We start from the raw sequence: 11,675 nt of genomic DNA, 5'->3' as shown, positions 1-11,675 counted from the left end.
CCATGTGCTGATATGACTTTAGCTGTCGGCTTTGACAGCTGTTCTACATACCATGTGCACACCTCTCATGAACCTATCATGGAAAAAGTGCAAACAGTGGCTCCTTCCAGAATCACAGCTTTCTCTGAATGCTGGAAAATTCATCAAGACTTTTCCCATTGACCTCAAATTACCCTGAATTAATGGAGACAGGCCACATATAAAGACGTGCAGTGGTCTGGTTATGAGTCCCTATAGTGATACCCTGATAGGGATTCTCTTCCATTCAGTATTTGTATCCTTTCCTTGCTACCTAGCTTAGTCATTCTAGAAGAAAAGAATTTTCTCCTCGACTGTCTTTCTCCCTTCTCATTGTTCTTTTCTGGGGTGACAAACAGCAAAAATGTAAGTCACCTTTACTATCAAAGAATTAGGTGTCTTTTCATGGTTACCTGGGCCATGTATTTCTGTAATGTGAGTGCAGGCATTTGATATTCTCACACAAAAAAACCCCATTGATGTACTTAGGGGGGGATCAAGTGTTGTCTCATTAGCATTAAACAGCTATAATGGGAGAAAGATGAAAATAACTACAGAAACACGAGGAACAACAAAGATGAAAAGGAAGATGTGAGAATGGTACAAAAACATGGTGTCTTATTTGTAGGGCAAACTTGAAAGGTACCCTTCTCAACCTGCCTGCCTTATAATGTATTCAGAAATGGAAATTAATCAGCAGTTGTTTATAGCTGAGCAAATCTGGCTCAGGGATTGGCTGTGATAGTTAGCATGCAACCTGCAGGTTTTAAGACTAAGCTGCAGCTCTTCCACAGAGCTGCCTTTTCCCATTAATTCTTCTCCATAGCCTCAGTATCTGAGCTTTTTTCCCTTGACTTTGATGTATGAACATATTCCTCACCCTGGCTGCTCAGAGTATAAGATATTATTCCTTTACATTTGGATTCGTTAACATTTTTTACACTTTATGTGAATTTCTCTATTGTAAAATTGTATTAATAATTTCTGGTATTTTCTGAAACATAATAATCTAAGTTTAAAACCAGAAAGATTCAATGGAAAAATGGTCTAATGAAAGCCCAATTCAGTCAATTAGATGTGGTTTATTGCAATTGTTTTTCAGTCAGTCTGTGTGTATGTTTAACTTGTTTCACCTTCAGTTTGGGCCTGTTTTGAACCAGAAACTTTCTTAATGTTGGTACCAGTCAATGTGATCCCATGCTCTCAAACATCCTAACAGCAAGACTAAAACACACAGGTTCTTTACCACTTCCAAAGTTTTGTAGATGGAAATGAGTTATGATATCTCTTCCAGACTGGAGTTAATCTAAAAGACATGAAAACTGAAGGATTGATTATTGTTGTTCCATCCACTTATATCGATGCCATTTGAGTTTTTTCAGTGGAGGCATTTGTCCCTTCATGTTAGCATTAGATTGGATTTTTAAAAATCCTTAATTCTGATGAGTCAGTGCAAACAGATCTTCTGCTGATTCCTAGTGGTTATCAATTTGCAGAATGGTGGCAGAGATATAATAATCCCAGTGGGATCTTTTAGAAATTTCCACTGGAGCTGTTTCCATTTTGCTCTGGCTCTGCCTGGTTCCTGCCAAATTCTGAGATGCAGCCTCACCGAGATGGGAGCAAAGACAAGGAGCACAAATCAAGGGGACGGGGCCCAACTGCTGTGCCACTGGGATGTCACCAAGCAAAGATGTGCTCTCTCTCTAAAAACCAGGCATGTTTGGCAGGGTATTTTCTTTTTTTACCTCTGCCAGTCTGATCTAGCTGTAAAAACTCTGACATTCAGAAGTTTTCTGGGCCAGAACTCAGAGTATCTTCATAATTCCTCTACATTTGAGCACATTATTTTTATAACAACTAATAATTTAAATTTAAGTTTACACTGGTGCATGTGTTATCTTAGGTAAAGATCATTGTGTACTGCACTGTAAAGAACTCTGTTCAGTTCTAACTCCTTCAGTTTAGTTAATTGGAGGGGACTACCAGAGTGGTATAAAATGCATTTCTCATTGCTGTATTGAATGGTTCAGTAAATGACATTCTTGGCAGAAGTTCTTAAGCCCTCAACACTTTCATAACTATTGATCTGTTTTTGAAGTGTGGAAATTCTGCTCTGGTGATGTGCACACAAAAACTTGTGTCATGATCTCTAAGCCATTACTTTGTTTTACTTAGTTTGTGTAAATGCCATTTTCAGGTGTTCATGAAATTTTTCTCAGACAATATTGAGTGGTTAAACAAATTTCAGGATTGTAAAGAAACCTTGTCAAAGAAAAATATTTCACAGACAAATTTATTTGTACAGAATTACATCTGATTTTTCATGCTCATTCTCTTGAACTCATTTACTGTGATTCTGGTGGGGGTTTCAATCAGTCATGTTTCACATATGATTTTCCTCTTAATGAAAGACCATTACTGATTTGCATGCATGCTTGATATGCAGAGCTGAATGGCGCAGTGCTTGTTTACCTGGAGGACACACATCAACCATGGAGCTCTTGATCAGGGTCATGTTCTCTCCCAAGCTTTGGACCCACAGAACAGACCTTAGGATAGGATTTATTTTCCTCCCTGATTGTTTTGTCTCATTACTCTTCCCTTCATTCAGCTAAAAAAACACTTCAAACACGTGTCTGGGTGTGTGTGGAGCTCATGCTGCTCTCACAGACTGTTCAGCTATAACATTGTGCAGTTGAAGGGTAACTGCAATGCCAGGCATTGGGGGTTATTTAAAATGTGAATGGGTAATGATGAAATGGCTTAGAAAAGCATCTCAAATTCATAATGGTCATTCATATAAATAATACTTTACCATTTCCTATCTGTCATCCCCAGTGAAGATTTGTGGCACCCTTTGATCAGATGACTTGTCCTTGAAGTACAGTTAGAATTCCACTGTGAAATACCAACTGCTCTGCTGACAGAATGAGTTCAGCCAGCAAGCATCAAACACTCACCATGGGAACCCAGGACAAAAGAGTTTCAGCCCTCGGGCACAGCAACCCGCAGCCTGGGTTTTGTGAGGGTCCTGGAACACTTTAATGTTTAACAATTAATTCTGATGGTGCTAATATTAATTAGGCACTAATATGAAGCAATACAATGAGCTGTGCTTACCTGATAGTCTTGACAAAGTTGTTATCTCATTCTTTAGAAAGCTCCTTTATTCCCCACCACTAAAGGTTTATTGAAGTATTTTTTGCAAGTAGCTGCTGATGTTAGTTCCAAATGTATTGTTCTCCCCAACTTTACATTTTTATGTAGATAGGCCTGTGTTAGAAAAGGAAGAGCTGGTTAATAATGCAGGTTGTTAGTGTGGGAAATGACTTGAAATGAAACAATAATAACATAACAATTACATCCCAATTGATAGAATATACAAATTAGCCAGGTGATATGTGTTCAGCCTTTAGAATTATGATTTTTGATGATGTAATAGTTGAAGGAAATTAATATCTCTCCCTCAGTCATCATTCAGGGAATGTCTATAGAAATTATTTAGCCATGGGTTTAAGTTTGTTTGAATTTACTGATTTCATGTTGAATAGCTGTCATTCATATTCATGTAGGCCCTGATTATGCTATGGAGCAGCTGAACTCTGCAAATTATTTCATATCTTTCATGCTTTCATCATCCACAAGTTCCCTCTGGCTTAAATACCTGAGTTGCCTTTGTATGAAAATCAAGTTTGATAAAGTAGAACCAGAAAACTACAAAGTGTACTCCTGATTTTTGTTTCCCATATGGAAACAAAAGTAAACTTTTGTTTACTTCAGCAAACATTTGGATCTAGGAACCCCTTCCTTTACCTACAGTGCACCCTGATCCTTAAAGCTTGTTCTGTCACTTGAATTTTTCTGAAAGAGAAAGATTTTAGATGTGACAAAGGTGACCAAGGGTCTGACCTTGAGGAGACTCATGCTGCTGCTTGTGTGGAACAGAGAATACTTGGAACATAAGGAATTTGAGTATTTGAATGCAAAGTAAGGATGACTGTAGTTTAAGTAGAGAGTGCTAGTCCCATAATGGAGTCAGAACACTTCTAGATATACCCTTTCCACAGTTTCCATTTAGAAATGGAAATTTCTTGACCACATGAAATGGATGGAGATCTTCTGTCAAAGCACAAACACTTCAGCCAGGGCTAGGCTGTGTTTTAGACTGAATGCAACCTTCAGATTTTATTCTTCCATTGCTGTTCAATCAAACATGAAATAAGACACAATCATCATGATAAACTAGTACTGAAATAATTATTCTGTTACATGCAGTGTACTTTTGTTCTGATATTAGCTCCAGTTTTGTTTTGTGTGGTGAAGAAATAACAATTGAGTAATGACTTTATTCATAAGCTCTTATAAATTAAAACAATAACAAATGCATGTGGATCAAATACACCCTTCAGTTTATTCATTCAATAAAGTTGTTATGCTGATAGAGATACATACTCTGCAGGGTCTAAATATCTGAGGATATACTTCTTTTCTATCAAGTATGACATAGATTTAGGTATTGTGAATATGTTAAATCCCTCAGCCTTGTGTTCAGGTCATGGATGGGCTTCATGATCTGTTTTACCATAAGCAAACAGATCCCTCTCTTAGCAGAAAAGGTTTTTTCTAAATAATCAGTTTTTGTGATAGGGTCATAAACTTCCTTTAATAAAATAACACAGCAATATATTGATTTTATGCATTAAAAGATAGGTTTTTCATAGGCTGAGGAGGGTGCTCCTGCTCAGAGAGCTGGAGCTCCTCTCCTGCACAGATGGCTGAGAGAGTTGTTTAGCCTGGAGAAGAGAAGGCTGTGGGGAGACCTTACAGGACCTTCCAGCTCATAAAAGGGTCATAAAAAATACAGAGAGTGGCCTTTTACACAGGCAGGTAGTGACAGGGCAAGGAGGAATGGTTTTGAACCAAAACCAGGACATTTATATTCGATGTTAGAAATTGTTCCCTGGGAGGGTCCAAGGCCAGGCTGGACAGAGCTTGGAGCACCCTGGGATATGGAAGGTGTCCCTGCCATGGCAGGGGTGGAACAGGATGAGCTCCAAGGTCCTTTCCAAGCCAAACCAGATAGAGATCAGACACTTTCCCGCAGGAATTGAATGCCTGCTTTCATACCAGGTCCTTCCCAAAGGACGCCCTGACTGCTCACCCCTGTGATGCTGATCACGGCTGTTATCACCTCTTGGAAAGGAGGGAGCAGGGCTGAAAACCTGGATCAATCCCCACTCAGGTACAATAGCTGCAAAATTAACAATGGGTAGAAATTATTTTCTTGAATCATAACATTTATTATTCATGTTAGTCTTCAGAGTGACTTGGACTCAAGTCACAATCCATCAGAATAATTTTCTGTGAAGATGAGATGTAATTTTGGCCACTTTTTACATGACAATTTCTTGCTTTAGTAATCATTGACAGTTGAATTGCTGAAACTTCAGTTCTTAGCAGTCTGAAACAGTCTACATTTGGGAAAATTTTCAGGGTAAAAGCAAGACTTCTCTTTGATAGGCAATTTTCCACATGACTAAAGGACAACAAAATGTTGTTTTTTCTTTTTAGGGACTAGCTCCATCACATTAATTTGATTGTCCTAATACTGTTAATATTTAATAACTGTTAAATATTCTAGGAATTTAGAGCCTGGAGTATAAATTCTTTTAGCTAGATTTCATGGACATAGGCCAGTCTTCTTAATACCACAAATAAAATAAAATATGGGTCTGATTCTGCATTCATGCAGTTCAAGGTTCTACTGCCTTAGTGGTGTGGGTTCAGACTCTTTGTATGGGGTGTGTGTAAGGTGAATACCTGCCTAGTTTTCCAGTCAAAAGCTACATTAAATTTTCCTGGTGTGACTCAGACTCACAAAAGGATGGAAATTCTCAGCATTAAGCTTCTAAGACTTCTCTGCAAAAGTGTGACTTGAAGTTGGGTTATGGTGGTTCCCTGTTGTGCCTTGATCCTGCTCACAAATGTCTGGTTTTCTGTTGGTGCAGACAAAAGTTCAAGTGAAGTATTTTTAAAAGTTAGGAGGGATGAAAGAATCCCCAAGCTGGAGATATTAAAGCATAAAGGTCTGCAGTGACTGAGATTTTGAGAATCAGAAAATTTCCTTTGTGTGTCAGTCTGGAAGTGGTAAATGTAGCTGAACGAGGGTGGCTCTGTCTTGAGGACACAAGAGCATTATGAAATAGAAGTGTTGTCACCCCATGAAGAGCCACACACCCTGAGTGTCTGTGGTGCTTTTTATAACAGCTCAGAGAGCCTCCATGGCAAAATGATCATTTGATCATTCTGCACTATCTTATTCTTTAACTAGGCCTAATAATTTACAGAATCCAATTTGACTCTACAGAAGGTTTTCTGTTACCTTAGAATTATACACTTTTCTTAGGGAGGGGTGAAGTAATTATCCTGAGAGGTAATGAGTCAGGGCACTGTGTCAGTCTGCTGTGCAAATTAGGAGAGAGATGGATCAAGGCAAGTGAAAACATAAGAATTCATGTTGCACAGGCTTGGTAGCTACAATATTAGAGTGATGGAAGGAGGAAGTTCCTCCTTTTGCATGAAGCACAACTGTTCTTGTATGTAAGTGAACTTTGCAATGCTTTGCTTGAAGGCCTCTGTGCACTCCTGGGCAGTGGATCAAGCAGGTGATGCAGATGAATTGCAGGACTCTTCCCCTCAGGGATGGAATAAGTTCAGCAGTCACTTAAGCACTGAGGCAGCAGTATCTTGTTCCTAGGGTCATCCTATAAATATTTATAATTTTGTAATTAGTTCAGAGGCAGTTGCTGTGGAGCCAATCAGTAGAAATCTCTGATAAAGAGAAGAATTTTTAACATGACCCATTTAAGTGCAGCTCCTCCACCTCTACCACACTTAGGGGAGAGAATCTCTAATTCAGACATATTTTACCAGTCTGAAATAGTTTATGCTGCTGAGGCCACATTAGGAGTTCAGTGTGGCATCTAACCTAACAGAAAATGACTCAGTACATGTAGAATATGTTAGATATTAGAATACAGTAGAAAATAATCCAATAGGTAAGATAATTCACACTTACTGGTTCAAAGTCATCCTAACATTCAAAGTTAGAACTTAACTTTATTTTTACCTTTTCTTCCCATTTTTCTCTTGAGAACATGCACTGTGAGCTTACAATCGTATAAATGAAATGCACATTGACAACTCATGAGTCAAACTAAGGGAATGCTTATTACATTGCACATGAAAAAACATTCTTAATAGATTGTTCATCAAGAAAGCAAAGTGACAACTGTGACTCAAAAGCAGAAACAGGTAATAAAAGAGAAAAACAACTAATGACAAGTGCAAGATGCTCTTTCATGCCTCTGGAAATTCCACTTACTCCTTTTTGAACCAGCCTGACTGCTGGAAAGAGAATTTTGAGTATTCAACTTGTAAACTGATGCTTCTTTTCACATAGAAACAATCCATTGACTGGATTAATTTAATTTAGGTTAGATTAAATAATTGTTTTGATATAGATTATTTTCACATTCTAAAAGGGTTTTCCATTGGCTTCTTTATCTAGAGGAATTTGTTTTAGTGTCTTTTCATCCAGTTGACTTAAATTGCCTAAGGTGACTTGATGTATGACCTCCTAAAATTATTTTAGTTATCTGATGAAACTATTTTCTAATTTATAGTTGGGAAAAAATTAGAAAATGGATTCTGATATCTGGGAAATGCTTTAGAGTCCCAGTGTGCTCAGCCTGTTGCAAGGAAATTGCAGACAATTACAAGTGACCTTGACTGTGCCTTGCAAACTGCAAAACGTGACCAATCAGGCTCCCTGTATTTTGTTTTCTTCTTCAACAAAATCTGAGGAATCAATTAATAACTTTATTGTTCATTAGCTTATTGAATATGACACTCAAATCACTGTTTGTGTTCAAAGTCAACCACAGTGGACCTTCTGTTCACTTCAGTAAAAGAATGAGGAGCCTGGATTCAGCTCTGATGCATCAGTAACCTCAACAATCATGAGATCCTTTTGTCCACAACACGTCAGAAATCTCTCTAACTCAGCTGGAAAACAGCTGCTGTGGTGTTCATTGCTGCTGCTCTTCAAATCTGATTGAGTATTTTCCAAATCCTAAAAGTATAAACCATGTGTATTACTGGAGTTAGGGAATTCACCATTTTTCCATGGTTACACTCCTAGTATCGAGCTACAGCCAAAGTATGCACTGACTTAATATATAGCAACAAGTAATGCTGTTTTATACTCAAACTATATAAATACATCCAAACCATACTTGAGATAATCATACCATTACTTTATTTACCAAAATAAAGACGAAAATGCAATATCCTAAAAGATTTAATTGGCCAATACTTGTCAAATATCAGGATAATGCATCAGTTTTGATGGACCTTTAAAACATATTTTTCCTTTTGCATGTTTTTCCTTTGATGGAAACTAAACCTTCTTGAAGTACATAATGAATGTACTTTATGTGTTTGAAGAGAAATACGGTTTTTGGAGGCTCTGTCCAAGGTACTTTCCTAATCCACAAGTTTCACTTGAAAAATCCTGAGGATTTAGACATACTAATTGAAGTTCTTCAGAATGAAACAGCATGGTTGAATGCTTTAATAAAAAGATCACTAAATTATAAGAAAAATACTGTCAGTATGTCCTTTTTATAAAAGTACTTTTGAGAGTGAGGCAAAGCTCACCTGCTGGCAATGTCTGGAAGTCCTGTACAGGATCAGAAAAGAAGAAATCAATGTGACTTTTCTATTCATCTTTCCACCTTCTTGTGGCAGGTTCTTATATAAAGTTTAAGGGACAGATCTTGCACGTCCTTATGCAAGCAGTTTTCATTCATAGAAGAATTCCTTTGTGAGCCATTGGAGTTACTAATTTTAAGAGAGGCTATTTTGTCTTTAATATCAAAGGTTTTTCATAGCTGAAATATATTTGGAAGCGGGACAGGTTGAAAAATACTTTTCTCTCATGGAAAAAAATGGAGAAACAAAATGAACCTTTCATTCTGGCCTGGTGTCTGAGGACAGGAATAATGGCATTAAGAGTGCCAGGCATAAAGTGTCCTACCTGCACGTACTCCTGGGAATGATGAAATTGAAAATCAGAGTCTGCACAGATTAATGTGCATAACCTGTGATTTGGCTACAGAGAACTAGATAATAAAGATTGTTAAATGATTTAGTTAATTTATAAATTGAAAAGTTAAAAAAATAAATACCTTGATGACTTTGTAAGCCTTCTGTTTGTTGTGTATTTAGGTTAACTTAATTGTATTGGCATCGAGAATGAAAAGAAGATTGGCAAATGTAAATATTACATGCCTAATGAGACCCTCACAAATCTTTCATTGTCTAATAACCAGCTCAGAGAGAGATATTTAGGTAGGGGTCACAGCAAAAATTGTGGCCAGATCTCTTACCTGCTCATTGACAATTCTCTGTTAGAAAACAATTACATTATGTAAGCATGGAATGCAATACAAACACAGCTCAGTGTATTTGTAGCTGTACCTTTATTCTTAACATAAGAGAAGGAACAGAAATTAACATGTCCTGTGCCCCAGAGCTCCTGATAAATATCTACAAAACCTGGAATTAAAAGAGTTTTAAAGAAATGCATGTGGTAGAGGAAGATGGAGGCAAGAGAAGACAGAAAGGAAAAAAGAAAGAAATTGGTATGGATGCAAACTTTGCTGTAATAAGGCGCTGTGCAATGATATATTGAAATGTCTTTGGTTTATATTTCTGTAGACACTTCAGAAATCAAGTTCCAGTGCCCCCATTTCAAACAACGTGGATTAAGGATCTGGATTAGAGACAATATTTTGAGATCCAGTTATGATCAAAGTATATCATCCTAAATCAGAAAAGACAAATTTGTTTTTTTCCTATAGTTGTAGTTTTTAGCTCTGATGCTTTTCTTGGTCTCCTCAGATAAAACAGAGGCAGCTTTCTATTTTTTTTTAAAGCAAGCTTAAAAATTGGCTGCCAGTATCCTCCTTTGTCTGGCAAAACGAGGTGTCCTTGAATGCACTTTCATTGCTGCTTTAACTTCTTTCTCCTTCAAGCACTTGAACCAGCTAACACCAAGTTACCAAGTTCTGCTCCCAGCAGGGATTAGAATGGCTCCCAGATCCCAAATCTTCACTGCAGCCCTCCTGCAGCTGTGATAGTTGTGCACATTTTCCAGACACCAGGGGAAACCCCAGCCCATGATCAGCTGTCAGTGACATGGGACAGTGAAGAGCGGGCCTGATTCAAACAGTTTGACTGCACTCAGCTTCCCCCAGAAGCTTTTGGAGAGGGTTTTGTGATGTGGTCAGATGCTGGCATTCCTCTTCCCAACTCCTTTGGTCTTTCTGAGCAACAGTGAGCAAGTGCTTATGGAGAAATGGCATCTTGAAATGTTATTTAGCTTGGCTTTTTAAAAGCCGTTCTCCTCATCATTGACTTGATTCATCCACTATTGCTATTTCTGAAATTGCACAGTTTGCCATCTAAATAAAAATAATTTTCGATATTCCTAGACAATTAAACAGTTCCTTCTCCTTAGTAAAACACAGGAGCATTAAGCTCTCTGCCTCTTTGTTGGGACCTGCCCCAGATATGTTCATAATGTTTTATCTGTAGCTATTTTACAGCTGATAGTGCAATCGGACATTGCTACATTTTGCTTTATTAGCACACTAATGTGGCAGTTCCCAAGCATGATTCACACCATTTCCCCTGGCTGGTTGGTAGATGTGTGTAGCAGCAAGGCTTCATTTGCTTTTCTCAAATCTGCCACATCACATATGTTCTATGGATCCAGCTACCCAACTAACTCAGGGTTTGTGCTTTATCCCTCTGATTTTTTATTAAACATTGGAGTTTCCTTCGAGGCTTCCCTGGGTTTAGCTTTGTGTTTTATGATCTGTCTACAAGCAGGATTCCACGAGTGTCCTTAGGGCAGGGAAATGCCTCAGACAGGGATCTCACTGAAGATGGGTTGGGTCTGACAACCTGTAGCTGGACCAGCAGCACAAAAACTCATGATATTTGTTCAGCTCTGTTAACAAGGATCCTGACCTCCAACTCTTTACTGCTCTTGGGACATATAATCTCTTTCTAACTCAGTTACTTGAAGATGAGGAGGAATTAGGATGAGAACTGGTGGTGGCCAAGGGGTACTAGGTGTCTGGTGATCCTGTCACAAAGAGAGTCACAAAATGAGTATTCTTTCTAACTTCTCTGTAATAATGATGGTAATAGAGCTGCTCTCTTCTATGATTTTAGGTCTCTTATTTAAGAAATCTGTCTGTGAAATAGTCTGTTCTTTACCAGACAGAAATCTCTTTTGATCAATTTATATTTTTATCAAAGATAGTTATTCTGGGGCAGGCTGTCTGTCTTTTAATTAGCTGAAGAAACATCAAAGGTTTTGGATTCCATCCAGCACAGAACAAGGACATTCTGAAATCTCAGAGATTTTAGCATGAAAACTGCCTCAGTCTGAAGGGAAATTCATGGCCAAGCGAACGTGCTGAGTGAGGAGCTGCATGAGCTCCCCTGGAGAGGAGAGGAAGACTTCTGAGGAGGAAGGGCGATGCGAGCTAGAGCTCATCTCCCTCCCACAGCAGAAG

Source organism: Ammospiza nelsoni, chromosome 15 (assembly GCF_027579445.1).
Source record: "Ammospiza nelsoni isolate bAmmNel1 chromosome 15, bAmmNel1.pri, whole genome shotgun sequence".
NCBI lineage: Eukaryota > Metazoa > Chordata > Aves > Passeriformes > Passerellidae > Ammospiza > Ammospiza nelsoni.
The sequence above is the reverse complement of the archived record's forward strand: the minus strand, read 5'-3'. Positions refer to the sequence as shown.